Here is a 15,289-nt window from a genome sequence, read left to right as displayed (position 1 = left end):
CAGATAGGCATATGGCGTCAGTTGGGTAGAGTTACTTAAGAGAATAGGTGTAAAGAATAGAGCAGCAGATTGGGCTGTACCAGAAATTCAGATGATGCTAAAGTGGATTTAAACAACAACAACAACAACAACAAAAACCAAACTCTTGTGGAATAGCATGAAAATAAACAAAAATAGGCAGGCTTTTTGTATGTTTGTTTTGGTTTGCTTTGAAATTGCATTGATTTTTTAGGTGATGTTTGTGCAAACCAGAAAGGTGATCTAGAGATTAATATGAAAAAGTAGGCACTGTTTCTTTAGTTTGGTAGGTAAATAATTGGAGGAAATATGGGGGTACTTTTTAAAAGTAGTAACTAGATAAATTATCATATTTAAAATTTGCAGTTTTGGGGATAACAAAATTCTATTCTCCTCATAAGTCTGTTATACCCTTTATTGATGAGAATACATTTCTTGCATAATAGCAGAAACAGTTGAGTCATTCCCATCAGTTTCTAAATTTTTAAATCTTGTATTATGTTCTAACCATGGACAGTAGGCATGATGAGATAGGAGGATGCTTATTTTGCTTTCTTAATGTCTTCTTAAGTAGTAGAGTTTTTTTTTAAGAAATATGTCTTAAAAAAAGAAATATGTCTTATGATCATTAAAAAGAACTATTCATATATATATATTTATAATATATGAAAATGTTCAAGCAGAATTTTTTTTTAGAATTTTTTCTTGAATATAGGAAAACTTACAAGATTTAGAAAATACAGGAAGATACAGAAAATACAGAAAAAAAGTATTACTAAAAAACTTACTGGTCAGAAACCTCTGTTCATGTTTTGATGTGTTTCCTTCTGAGCCCTTTTAAAAATTAAAAAAAAAAAAAACACAGCAAGAGCATATTGTATAAACAGCTTTGTAGTTTGTTTTCTTCACTCAGCATGCTTGCATCATATTTTCTTGTGTCATTAAATACTCTTCAAAAACAGTTTCAGTGTTTTAATGGCTATACAGCATTCTATGATATAAATCACATGATTAGCTCAAACTATTTCACAAATGTGAACCTTTAGGTTGGCTTTATTTTCCTGCTGTCGTGTCCATGAAATTTTTTAATAGCTTTATTGAGATATATTTAACATTTCATAAAATTCAGCCATTTCAAGTACATAATTCAGTGGTATTTAGTAATTTTACCAAGTGGTACAACCATCACCATAATTGATTTTAGAACATTTTCTTCTCCCAGATAAGATCCCTCACATCCATTTACAGCTAATACCTCCTCCCATACCTAGTCCCAAGCAACTGCTAATCTACTTTCTGTCTCTATACAATTTTGACTTTTCTGAACAATTCATATAAGTGAAATTATGCAATATGTGGTTTCTTGTGACTGATTTCTTTTGCTTACCATATATTTTTGAGGTTATCCATGACATAGCATATGTCAGTACTTTATTCCTTTTTATTGCTGAACAGTATTTCGTTGTAGAGATATAATACATTTTGTCCATCTTTTCATCAGCTGATGGACATTTAGGTTTCCACCTTTGTGCTATTAATAATAATGTTGCTATGAATGTTCATGTGTAAATCTTTGTGTGGACACACATTTTCATTTCCCTTGGGCCGGCCAGTACCTAGGAATGGAATTCCTGAGTTGTATTGGGAGTTTTGTTTTTGACTGTTTGGGAAACTGCCGAACTCTTTTCCAAAATGGTTCCACCGTTTGACATTCCCACCGTGATATCTGAGGGTTCCTATTTCTCCATATCCTTACCAACATTTGTTGTTGTCTGTCATATTTATTATAGTCACTCTAGTGGATGTGAAGTACTTCAGTGTGGTTTTAATATGCCTTTCCCTAATGACAATAATATTGAACATCCTCTCATATACTTGTTAGGTATTTGTATATCTTTGTTGAAATGTCTATTCATATCTTTTGTTAATTTCTCAATTGGGTTTGAATATTACTAAGTTGTGAGCATTCCTTGCACATGCTGGATACAAGTCTTTTATTTGATATGTGTTTTGCAAATACTTCAGTCTGTTTCTTGGCTTTTCGTTTTCTTAATTATGTCATCTGAAATGCAAAAATTTTGAGTTTTAATGAGGGCCAATTTGTCACTTTTTTCTTTTATGGACTGGTTTGTTTTTGGTGTTATATCTATGAATTCTTTGCCTAACCTAAGGTCTGGAAGATTTTATATATATTTTAATTACTTGAACTTTTAAAGGATATTTAAAAATACTTCTTAGGAATGGATCCTGAGAAGTAAAAGTTCTACAAACTTATAATTATTTCTAATGGAAGTTTAAAAAAAATTTTATATATAAGCAGGAAGATGCACAAATCAAGGGTATAACTCAGTGAAATTTGAAAAAATGAATACATGTGTGTAACCACCGTGGATGTACCAGCATCCCAGGAACCCCGGAACCTTCTAGAAGGCCCTTCCCAGTCATTAATTGTACTCTCCTCAAAGGTAACCAATAACTTCCAATACCAAAGATTCATTTTGCCTGTTTTTGAATTTTAAATCAATGGAGTCATGCTGTATATACACTTTTGTGTCTGTGTCTTTTGCTCGGTATTATTATTGTGAGGTCAATCCACGTGGCTCATGGCAGTAGCTTGTTCATTTTCGTGGTTGTATGGTATTTCATTATACAGACATGTCACATTTCTGTTGATGGACATTTTTGCTGTTCTAATGTTTGGCTGTTTTGAATAGTGCTACTAGGAATATACTTGTACTTGTGCAGAAATGTGAACATTTCTGTTCAGCATATACTCAGGAGTGGGATTGCTGGGTCGTAGAGCAGATATAATTGCACATTTACCATAAATGGCAAACTGTTTTCCCACAGACAGTTACCAATATCCATTCCCAACAGTCATGTATGAAAGTTCTGTTTGTACCTCATTGTGACCAACACTCACTTTAATTTTAACCATTCTGTTAGATTTGTCTTTTTGTGGTTTTTATTTGCACTTCCCTGATGAATAATGAGGGACAGCACCTGTTTTCGGTGTGTGTGTGGGGGGCTGTTGGAGCATCCTCCTTTGTGAAGTTTTGGTTTAGTTCCTTTGCTTGGTTCTCAAGTGGATATGTTTGTGTTTTTCTTAAAAATGTATCAGCATGAAAAAAATGTATATATATTCAGGGTATGAGTCCTTTGTCAATTATGTGATTGCAAATGTCTTCTTCCTTTTGACTTGCCTTTTCATTTTCAAATGATGCCTTTTGGCCAACTTATCAATCTTTTCTTCATAGTGCTTTTGATGTTCCATTTGTTTCTCAAAAAATAAACTTCATCTGGAAACTTAAGAAACCTAAACTTAAGCATACTAGGTTGGTGTTTGGTTGTTACGAGAGCTCTTCGATTTCCTGTCCATGCCTAGTCCAAGAATGAAGTCCTTTGGAAGTCGTTCCTACCACCCCCCCAGGAGCCCTTGACACCAGCTTCCAGCTTTGGGACACTGCTACAGACTATGCTCTGCTCAGCATCTCAGCCTCCCAGCTGCCTCTCTTACTCAACTTGAAGCTTCTCAACTGCTTTTAAGCTTTTCAGCTGCCGCTTTTCAGGCTCTCCACCTCTCAGCTGCCTTGAGAAAAAGCTCTGAGCTTGGCTTTTCAGAACTGGCTCATATCTCAGGGGAAAAGTCTCATCGAATGCAGAGCTACCTTATGTTGCCATGCTTCCTTCTCTCTCAGATCTTGACCTCTCAAGTTCTCCTTGCTTTGGTAGCTCTTAGATGCTTCAAAAAAGTTTTTAAAAAAACTATCCTGCTTTTTCAGTTGTTCTTGGGGGAGCATTGGTCGGCCCCAAGCTTGTCTTTCTTTGCGAGGAAAGGAAGACCCTGGGAATATCTTTAAGGCTGTTGATGGAGCATGCTGAATTACTGTAAGGTTGCATTTCCACTGGTAGAGTATCAGTGTCCTAGAACTATTTTCATCTTTTTAAAACCTTTGAAAATTTGTTAGGCAAAAAAATAACACTGTATTTTTCTTTTAATTTTAATTTTAGTGAAACTAAACACTTTGAAATGCTGGTTGATTTTTTTTTTTTTGCATCTTCTGTTTATGAGTTATCTATTAATCTCCATTATTTCTCATCAATTTTTAAGAAAAATTTAAAATTTTACTAAGTTTTAAATTTCAATTCCAGTAGAGTTAACATACAGTGTTATATTAGTTTCATGTGTATAGTATAGTGACATAGCAATTCTGTACATTGCTCAGTGCTCATCATAAGTGTACTCTTAATCCCCCTCACCTATTTCTCTCATCCCCCTACCCACCTCCCCTCTTCTCATTTATTTTCAAGAACTATGTAACATTGCTGTTATTAATGAGAATTCATGCATCTGAAGATAAAGGATTATTGCCTTAATGGACTTAATAATTGGCCTTTCCATTATTCTTTATAATTGTTTCAACACTTTTGAAGGCAAGGATTATATCTCCTTTTCTTTTGTATTCTTTCTTGGTATCTGGTGCACCATACAGCCCATAATAGGGGGAAGCAGATTATATTAAACAGTCATGTAGAGATAGGAGCCAGGAGCTCTAGAAGATTGTTCTCTATGTCATGCTGTGTTCAGTGATTAATCACTGTGAAAAATTTCTTTAGTTATTGGTTTATATTATTTCGTCTAGGCGCATGGCCTCAAGTCTAGGTCGTGAGGCATCCCATTTTTGTCATTACTTACTTTTTCACATCCATCCGAATCACTAACTTAGAGTCAAATTCTCCTTTGTGATATACTACATCCCGTGGGGATAAGTATCTCGTCATAAACCTCCACAAATGTAAAAGGGGGGATTAAATGTCTTACCTTCCAATCACATGAAGTTAAATTAGTGTCATTCCTGGAAGTGTTATCTAAATGCTGAATGGCAACCTTATTGGTTGCATTTTGAAAGATTCAAGGGGTAAGGGAGTTTTAGACTGCAGAGTTCCAAAGCATGCCCATAAAAATTTTAGCAATCTACAGCATTCTCCACTCACATAGTTTATCCAACTCTAACCAAGTGTTTGGATTTCAAGAAATTATCCAGTTTAATTTTTAGTCAACATTACAAAAGTGATGTCTGAGGATGAGGGATAGTGGAATTTTCCTTATCATGTCAGGGATACTTTGGCTTTTTTAATTGTGGAAGTTAGGATTTTACTCCCAGAAATGGCTTTGTTTTAGTTACTGCTTTCCTTTTTTTTTGGTCTTTTCATCAACTCTGTGTAAAACATGGTGTCTGCTCTCATGCTGCTTCTGGCCCTCAGGGAATGGTGTTCTGAAGAAAAATTGAAGCCTTTGGGGAAGGCTGGACTAAAAATAAAATCCCCAAGGTGTTAGACCAGGAGAATAGGCCAGATCTAGGGACAGCATTTTTAACATCACAAATTGCTGTATTAAATGGAATAAAAGTCTCTTTCTCTTTCCTCGGGTGATGAGGGAGGCACTCGCAAAGCGTTTCGTAAAGAGCAGGAACTTTGGAGCTGGAGTGCCCTGGGTTCCAATTCCATCTCTCTCATTGTTTGTGTGACTGGAGGCATGTCAAGCTCTGAGCCTCGGTTTACTTGTCTTCAAAATGGGGAAAATAACTTCTGTCTTTGGGGTGGTTTGTCAGGATTAGCAATAATACATGTGAAAGTCTGGTACGTGGTGGGTGTTTTAAGGAATGGTAGCTATAATTGCACTTCTTAAATTCTTTCTCTCGTTCTAGAATAAGACTTTTTCTCCCTCCCTAGTGGGCTGATGATTCACAGACTAGAGCCAGGTTACGCAGGTGCTCACCCTAGCACTGCTCTTCACTGGCTGCGCGACCTTGGGCTAGTCGCCTAGTTTGTAGCTCAGCTTCCTCATCTGTCAGTGAGGTCAGTTATGATGCCCACCTTCTGGAATTGTTAATTATATTAATATTTGTGAAGTTCCAGAATAGTTTTTGGCTAATATTTAAGCACTAGTTAAATATGTGATATATAGAAATGAACACTTAAAGCCGAGGTTAATTGGTTATTGTAGTTAGTAAAGGAGATAGGATTAGAGGTGGGGCTAGAGACAGCAGTGCTGAGTCATAAATGACAGCCTACAGGCAAGGGAAGCAGGCGCAAACAAATTTCGTGGGATAAAAATCAGACAACTCTGAAGCTGGCACAGATTCTCATGGCTGCTGTGGATCAGTAGGAAGATCAGAGCAGTGGAGATAGGTACTTTTAGCTTACTCGGACAACAACCTGAAGAGAAATGTTATCACCAGAGTGGTTTCTGCTGTGTTTTTCACTGTCAGGAAAGAGACCAAAAGGAGAAGGAATGTGACTTAAGCAGAAAATACTTCCATGCAGCACTCCAGAACACCATACACCTTCTCCTTTGGTTGAAATATATATAATGGGCATACATATATATACAAATATATTTTTATATTATTATGTTTCAGATAAGAAGGCTGGAGGCCGAACAAGTCTTTGGATTCTTTTCTGAGTACCATTGTGCACAAGATTTTTTTTTTTCTTTTTAAAGATTTTATTTATTTATTTAACAGAGAGATACACAGTGAGAGAGGGAACACAAGCATGGGGAGTGGGAGAGGGAGAAGCAGGCTCCCTGATGCGGGGCTCGATTCCGGGACCCTGGGACCATGACCTGAGCCAAAGGCAGACGCTTGACTGAGCCACCCAGGCACCCCTGCACAAAATGTTTTTTTTAATTTACTTTGAATTAGCATAAATAATACCAGAGTTGTCTTTTTCATTGAATTTTTATAATTTTATTTTGTATCCTGCATTTGAGCTAGTGCCAATCTTCACATAAGGCTTCGTTTTAATACAAATTGATTATCTGGTAGACTTATGCAGATGCTCATATGTTTGCTGTCCTTAATGCTCATGCTTATATTAAAAAAAGCCATAGCTACTGCCCAGAGATAAGTCAAAGAATAGAAGACATCTTAAAGGTAAAACAAACTTGTGGGGGAAACTCAAGAATGTGTACACGTTTAATGAGAAATGAAATGCTTTTTATGGCAGAGTGATTTTTCTCTCCATCTCAAATTTTCCGGAGATTTTTAAAAAGAGAAAGAATAAAAATAGAAGCGTTCAGTAATTTCTTAGCAGGAATATTGAGAATACTTTAACCCCTGAGGATTTTTGAAAAGTTCATCATGTTTTGTTTTCTGCAGACCTCCACTGGCCATAATAGGTATTCTAAGGGAAAGATTCAGGGTGCTGAGTGCAATGAATGGAGGAGGTAGAATGAATAGTTAGGCTGTGCCCCACACTTGGCACTGTTTTTCCTCTGCCTGCAACCCTACTGTGTGGAATAGAGCAGCCCATCATTTTACCCGAGTTGAAAACTAGAGTTTTCTTTTCTCAAGAAGTCAAAGGAAGTGCCTGGTGGAGATTTGTAACTGATAAGGGCAGTGCGCCTGCAGCAAACAAAGCCCCTTGTCTTCTTGGTATTTGAAGGCCCACCCTCTGCTTACCTTAAAAAATAGTCAGTCTTTTGACGAGTCCAACGTCTCCACACACAGGACTCTCTGCCAACTGCCTTTTTATAGGAGAGACCAGCAGAAAAGCAGAGGCAACCCACAGCAGTCATAGAGGAAAAAGTCACTCTGGCCTTTACTCAGAAATATGCATTAGATATATGAAAAGGAACAGCAGCAAAAGAATGATAGCATAAACTGAACGAATGTTCCTAGAAGAGGCAGAGATTAAGGAATTGAGGAGAGTACATAAAAGAGAACTTGGCATTTTAAGAAGATGACATCTGAAAAATAACAGGATGCAGAAAAATAACAGGATGCAGTTAAAGAATAAAGAAGAACTCTTGAAAATCAGAAATTTGTTTGCTGAAATTAAAATAGTGCTACGGAGGGGGGGGGTGCCTGGGTGGCTCAAATGGTTAGATGTCTGCCTTCGGCTCGGGTCGTGATCCCAGGGGGCCTGGGATCGAGCCCTGCATCAGGCTCCGTGCTCAATACAGAGCCTGCTTCTCCCTCTCCCTTTGCCATTCCCTCTGCTTGTGCTCTCTGGCTCTGTCTATCTCTATGTTGAAGAATAAATAAAATCTTAAAAAAAATAGTGCTATGGAAAATTTGAAAGCTGACTATAAGGAAATCTCCTAGAATGCAGTGCAAAAAGAGATGCAGAAAACTTACAAGAAGGGCAGAGATAGGCTCAGTCAAGTTGGTCCAGTATCTACATACTTAGAATTCTAAAAGGTATGACAGAATTAATGAAGAGTTGAAAAGATCAAATTAATAATAGAAACTTATTTTGTGCTCTGAGACACGATCTGAATCTTCACAGTGACAGGTTCTGAGGGCTCAGCAAACTGGATAAAGACAACTTGAAGTTTAGACTAATTCTTAGGAGATGTAAGAACACTAAGTGTAAAGAAAAGATCCTCAAAGCTTCTAGAGAGAGAATTGAGGTTGTCAAGTCCTCTTTAGTCTTGAGCACTTCTCTGAGGCACTCCTGCCGCCTCTCATTCTTTTCCTATCCAGACCTGGGGTCAGCCACCTTCTTAAGGAGTCTTGGTTTCTTTTGATGGTCAATGGTGTTTGGAAACCAAGACTTGAATGTGATCATTGTGTCTGGAGTATGGTGGCTTCTCGACCCTTTCAGTGGATAAAGCTAGGTGGCGAGGGGATATAAATATATAAATGCTTTATCCTGTGTTATGTATACAAAATAGTTTTACCAAATATCAGTATCTCTACTAACAACAGTTGTGCTAATTAAAGTCGAGTTTCTTTGCAGATTTTTTTTTTGCCCTTAGAATATAGGGTGTTTTTTTTTTAAGATTTTATTTATTCATTTGAGAGAGAGAGAGAGAGTGAGCATGAGCCAGAGGAGGGGGAACAGAGGGAGAGGGAGAAGCAGACTCTCCAAGGAGCAGGGAGCCGGAAGTGGGGCTTGATCCCAGGACCCAGAAATCATGACCTGAGCCCAAGGAAGATGCTTAGCCATCTGAGCCACCCAGGCGCCCCAGAATATAGGGTGTTCTAAGGGCATACTATAGAGTACTATGTCCAAAAGATAAATTCTTTCTTCAGTGTGATTATCAATTTGGCATATAGGTTCAGGTTCATTTGTTTTTGTGTATATTTTGAGAGTTTACATACCCCTTTAATGTTATTGAATATACAGAATACTTAAATGATTCAAAAGTCAAAACTGTATAAAAATAGGCCGAGAGGCCCTACTGACACCTCCATTTTTCCATCTCAAGATCTTGTTAAAATGCAGATTCTCAGCAGATCTAGAGCCTGATGTTCTGCATTTCTAACAAGCCAATAGGTGATGCAGTTGCTGCTGGTCCACAGACTGCCCTTTGAGTAGCAAGTTCCAATATGACAGATTTGCCTATTTTTCATTTGGGATTTTATATACAAGGGACAGGATAGAAAATGGCTTCATATTAAAGGCTTATCCTTTGAATCACATCAAAGAATATGAGTGAAATGACAGGAGATAGAAGAAGACACAGGAAAAGCAGGAGGAAGGGGAAGCAGATAGCCAGTGTCATGGAGAAGTCCTTCCCAGAGCATCAGCAGCCTGTACTGCAGGAAATAGCAGCACTGGTGAGGGTGGGGGCTGAAGTGGGGCTTGATCTCACTTCGAGCAAGAGGAGCAATCAACAGCAGATGTTGGAATAGCTCTGCTGGGGTATTGGAGGCTGGGGCTGAATAGCTAGCCACCTTCCCTTTACTGCGTTAGCCTCTGAAAGCACATATTGGGAACCTCCTTGAAATGTGTCTCCTGATGTGGGCTTCACATACAGCTCACTAACTCCCAGGGACAACCATCTGTTCCACTAGGGAAGCAAACCATTCTGAACCTGTCTTTCTGCCATCCTTTGGGAGCTCTCAAGATGTAAGTAGCAGAGCAGTCATGAAGCTGAGTCCTTCAGCCCCGTGTCCTACACGTCGGATCTGCCTCTTTAACAACACGGCAGTATAACCAAAGAGGCTAGGAGAGTGAATAGTACTTGTCGAAATGTGTTGGAAAGTTCATTCACTAACCTCAGTTTAGCCTGGGTTACTCAGTTCCAATGAATAATTCTTATAGGCTGAGGTTTTACTATATTAGAATTTCATTGAGGTGTGGCTTTATGCACTCTTTCAAAATATATTGAAATTATTCCATGGGGTTCAATTTAATTATTTTTACTTTCTCATAGAAATAATAAAAGCACATTAAAAATGCAGTAAGAAAAGAAAGAGTTCACATTCGTACCGTAATTTACATATTACACAGCATTTGGGTGATTATTTCCCTTGAGCTTGTGTGTGTGTGTCTGTGTAAAATGGAGTTATAATTATACTGTAGAAGCAATATTACACCCCGCTTTTTGTGATTTTACATTTTAAGTAATTCTCCATGTTTTTAAAGTCTTCATAAATAACACTTAAAGTAATTGAATCATGTCTTATTGAGTTAACCAGGCCCCTAAATATTGGTCATTTAGGTTGAAAGATCCTTAAAGAGTTGTCAGCATTTGAAATATATGGGATGGGAAAAGGAAATGTTCTTTTGTTCTTTTTTGGTACCTTTTTTTTCCCTCCTAAGTGTAAAATTATCTCCAAATCTTGAAAAGTGTGAAACAGTTCTGTTACTTTATTAAAGGGATTCATAGAGATGGGTCTTTTACTTGGTGGGTAGTTGTATGTAACACAATGTATTTAATCCAAAAGAATCCCAAATTGCTTTTTTAAAATCAGTCTTTCCTCACCACCTGGCCTCAGTTAAAAGCCTGATGAAACTTCCTAACAGGTACCTTGCTCTTGGGGAGATAAGGTCACTGTAACACAGTGCTGACCTAGAGGTATGCAGAGAGTACAGCTGGAGTGCAAAGGGAGAGTGCTTAGTCTAAATTGCAGCCTTGAGAAGGTTTCCTGGAGAGAATGATCTCTTAAAGGAAGTGTAAGAGTGTAGAAGAGTGACCTGACTGAAATGTGGAAGGTCCTCTAGGTAGAGGGACCAGCAGGTGTCTTGGGCCCATTCTCAGACCAGTTGCTGCATGGAGATGGAGTGCTTAGTAGTCACATGACTCCCTCCATGGCCCAGGAACCCTGTCCTTATCAGATGATGGGCAAAGACGCACTAGTCAGAAACAATAATAACAACTACAAAAAAGAAAAACAAGTGGGCATATTATAATCTGGGAGAGCAGAGAGGAAGGAGGCTTTTCCTAACTACTCAAGCGTCCTTTAGAAATTCTTGTACATATTTTTTGAGTGACCATCCTAATGTACTCCCTTGTCCCCTGAACTCTTTTGAGTATGTTGGATCCCTAAGGCTTATTGAGGAGACAAAAAAAAAAAAAAAAAAAAGGTTGGCCACCATTGCTGTAGTTGAATCCATCAAGTATTTAAATGATTAGGATTGTGATTTTTAAAATATTAATTCATCTGGTCACAGTTGGCTGGTGAATTTAAAAAGGGAGGACAACATCAACATAAAAAGCTTCTGCACAGTGAAGGAAACAACCAACAAAACCAAACAGAAACCTACAGAATGGGAGAAGATATTTGCAAGTGACATAGCCAATAAAGGGTTAGTATCCAAATATATATAAAGAACTTAGCTCAACACAAGTAATCCAATTAAAAATGGGCAGTAGACATGAACAGACATTTCTTCAAAGAGGACATACAGGTGGCCAAGAGGCACATGAAAAGATGCTCAACACTGCTCATCATCAGAGAAATGCAAATCAAAACCACAGTGAGATATCATCTCACACCTGTCAGAATGGTTAAAAAGCATAAGAAACAGCAGGTGTTGGCGAGGATGTGGAGAAAAAGGAACCCTCTTATACTGTTGGTGGGAATGCAAACTGTGCAGCTACTCTGGAAAAGAATTTGGAGGTTCCTCAAAAAATTAAAAATAATTCTAAAAATAGTTCTAAAAATAGACCTACCATATGATCGAGTAATCACACAGTACTGGGTATTTACCCAAAGAATGCAAAATCACTAATTTGAAAGGATATATGTACCCTATGTTTATTGCAGCACTATTTACAAGAGCCAAAGAATCACACTACTGGATATTTACCCAAAGAATAGAAAATCACTAATTTGAAAGGATATATGCACCCCTATGTTTATTGCAGCACTATTTACAAGAGCCAAATTTGGAAGCAGCCAAAGTGTCCATACATATATAATAGAATACTATTCAGCCATAAAAAGGAATGAAATCTAGCCATTTGCAACAACCTGGGTAGATCTAGAAAGTATAATACTAAGCAAAATAAGCCAGTTGGAGAAAGACAAATACCATATGATTTCATTCATATGTGGGATTTAAGAAACAAAACAAATGAACAAAGGAAAAAAAGAGACAAAGTAAAAAAACAGACTCTTAACTATAGAGAACAAACTGACGCTCTCCAGAAGGGAGGTAGGCACAGAGGTGAAATAGACGAAGGAGATTAAGAGGGTACTTACCTTGAGGAGCGCTGAGTAATATGTAAAACTGTTGAATCACTATGTTATAGAACTGAAATTTCACTATATGCTAACTACGCTGAAATTAAAATAAAAAGGGAGGCTGAGACTGAGGCAGAGAGACCATTTGGTGGGCTCCTACCTGGCTTGGAGACATGGTATGGGGGGTAAGGAGGAGAGAAAACAGTTAAAGAACTACTTAGGGGGAAAACTGGCAGGTGGATTTGGTGTGCTGGTAGAAGGATGAGAAGAAACCGTGTTTGACTCCCAGGGTTTGGGTTGAAGTAAATGGATGGTGAGGTCGTTAACTGCAATTGGGAAGAAAAGTGGTGGCAGTAGTACCATTTTAGATGAGTATCTCGTTTTCAGTGCTTTTGTGTTGCTTAGGTGGGGTTTCCTAGACTCCATAGCAGGAGGCAAAGCTAACACAATGGAAGGCTGTATTGGGGAGTGCGATCCCAGGGCGGTGAGAGTGAGGGGATAGGAAGGGGAGACGGGAGGAAGGAAAAGCACATGCAAGGTTGTGTGTCACTGATCTGGCTACAGCTTCATCCGGTGAGTTATCTTCTAGACAGGTTTTAAAGACCTCTCTCTGGGCCTGGTGCTCATTCAGGGGCATAACTTTCCATTTTCTATGTCTCTCAGGCTGAAGTTTATGCCATGGAGGTGTTGTTTTACCTTCACCCTTGGATTTGGGGTAAGGGGTTATTACTCTGGGCAGCCAGCGGGAAGCAGATCCCATGTCCCATAATGTGGTGAGTAGTATGAGTCGAGGAGTGGTTGGAGATCCTGTAGAGTCAGATTTGGGCAAACAGCTGAGGTTCAAGGGATTTATGGAGGTACAGGTGGCAGGGGCGGGAGTGAAAATAGAGAGAGGCATGCAAACAGAGTCCAAAGCACTTTTTCAACTACCCTCAACCCTATACTCTTTCCCTAGCTTCCCATTTATAGTCTGAGAGTTTTAGGATGCTCTGATTATTACTATACTGTTTTATTTTTAGTACTGCTCAGGTTTTAATCTTAGATTCATATTCTTCTAGTTTATGAACCCAATACCTCCATTCACATAATTTCTAGACTATAGGTTTAATATAATTGTGTTCCCGTTTTTTCTTGTCTTTGTCTGGGCTGGTATAACAAAATACCACTTACTGGGTGGCTTCTTTCTCACAATTCTGGAGGCTCAAAGTCCAACATCAGGGTGCCAGTATGGTTGGGTTGGGGGCCTTCTTCCAGGTTGCAGATCCCTGACTTCTCATTGTATCCTCTCATGGCAAGGGAGCTTCGTTGGGTCTTTTTTATAAGGGTATGAATCCCATTTATGAGGGCTCCACTATCATGACCCAGTCATATCCCAGAGGCCCCACCTTCTAATACTATCACCTTGGGCCATTAGGTTTTCAGCATTTGAATTTTGTGGGGTGGGTGGCGGGGGGGAGACACACAGTCAGACTATAGCAACTCTCTGGCTTATTACCTAGGACAGAAAGACTTCCCTAAGGGTAAGATCCCAGTAGGTGTTTGATTTGGTCTGTTCCCTATGAATTCCTATTCTCCTCTCTGTAGCTTGCTTCCAGAACAGACAAGATACACCAAATGATTCAGTAAAGAACTTTAAAGGCAACACTTTAGAATAGACTCTTCTTTTAAGGATGTCATAAACAGGGCATAAAAGGAGACATTGCTTTATGAATATGATGTCAGAATTTTTTTAAGTTAATGACTCAGTAGCTTTTTATTGAATGTATACTATATGGGAAGCTCTTAACTTGAGTTTAAGGATACAGTGCTGACCAAAAAAATGTCCCATTTCTGCTTTCGTGGAATTTTCTCTCTAGTTGGGGCAGGGGCATGGCAGGCTTGGGCATAGGCCTGAGTCAAAGGATGGGATGGATCCCTGTAAAAATGACTGCCGCCTGAGTGTTATCACAGAGAAGTACATGTTGAAATGAGACAACGGGATAGCTTGGTCAGGGAGCCAGAGAAGACTTCCCTAGTGATGGAAGAGTAAGAATTCACAAAGTAAATGGGGAATGGGGATAGGTGGTAGCGGGAGGCTGTTCGTTCAGTTGGCAAGTGTTTACTGAACACTTAACTATGTGGTAGCGCAGTCCTAGGTATTGGGAATCCAGTTGTGAATAACTCAGGCAAAAAGTCTACCTCATGAGAGTTGTTGGTAGTTTGGACGAGGATGATGATGGCAGAGGAGGTGAAGAAAAGTGGCTTGATAGGAATAATATTTAGGAGTCAAAATTGATCATTCTTGGGGAAAGGACTGAGTTATAGCTGAGAGAGGTAGATGTCAAGGTGACTCTTGTTTCTGGAATGTATAACCAGATGGGTGGCAGTTGTCACTGAGCATGGGAACACTGGTGTGGGGTAGCTTAGAGTGGGGAGGGACCGTCCCCCTACATCTAATTGGACGTGCAGACTTTGAAGTGCCTTTGAGATGTCCAGGTGGTGATGTTAAAGGAGCAGTTGGATACATGAGGCTGGAATTTCAGAGGTCAGGTTTGGGCCATTAAAACACACTCAGCAGGTGCCTGCATCAGTGGGTAATGGCACTGGGCAAAGGGGAGATTGCTTATGGCACAGAAGAAAAGAACTAAGTTTTTAAGCCTTTTTAAAAAACCTGTGTTTTTCAAAACCATATGAAATTATATTGCTTTTAATTAGCATGTGGATTTCAGTCTGAATGCTGTATACTCCCTGATGAAACAAAACTTATTTTTACTCTTGCCCTATGCAGATAGTTTATAGGTGAGAAGAGGAGATACTCAAGTTTTAATGAAGCAGTTATAGATCTAGGCAGTATGATTTAAGAT

At 38.8% G+C, this 15,289-nt stretch overlaps 1 protein-coding gene across 5 annotated transcripts in view; it reads left to right on the top strand.

The window, feature by feature from the left end:
- GPR63 (G protein-coupled receptor 63) overlaps positions 1-15,289 on the top strand; it is a 244,894-nt gene that overhangs the window by 59,873 nt on the left and 169,732 nt on the right. Inside the window, exon 2 of one of the 5 annotated variants that reach the window (XM_073893658.1) lies at positions 11,431-11,565. The exons of the other annotated variants lie outside the window; for them this stretch is intronic. The gene's annotated coding sequence lies outside the window, so the exon portion shown is untranslated. The remainder of the gene's footprint in view (positions 1-11,430; positions 11,566-15,289) is intronic. 5 annotated transcript variants of the gene reach the window in all.

Source organism: Callorhinus ursinus, unplaced genomic scaffold (assembly GCF_003265705.2).
Source record: "Callorhinus ursinus isolate GAN/ISIS: 27379988/994484 unplaced genomic scaffold, GSC_fseal_2.0 scaffold6, whole genome shotgun sequence".
In the NCBI taxonomy this organism is placed as follows: domain Eukaryota; kingdom Metazoa; phylum Chordata; class Mammalia; order Carnivora; family Otariidae; genus Callorhinus; species Callorhinus ursinus.
Note: the sequence above shows the minus strand (reverse complement) of the source record. Positions and strands in the feature narration are given on the sequence as shown.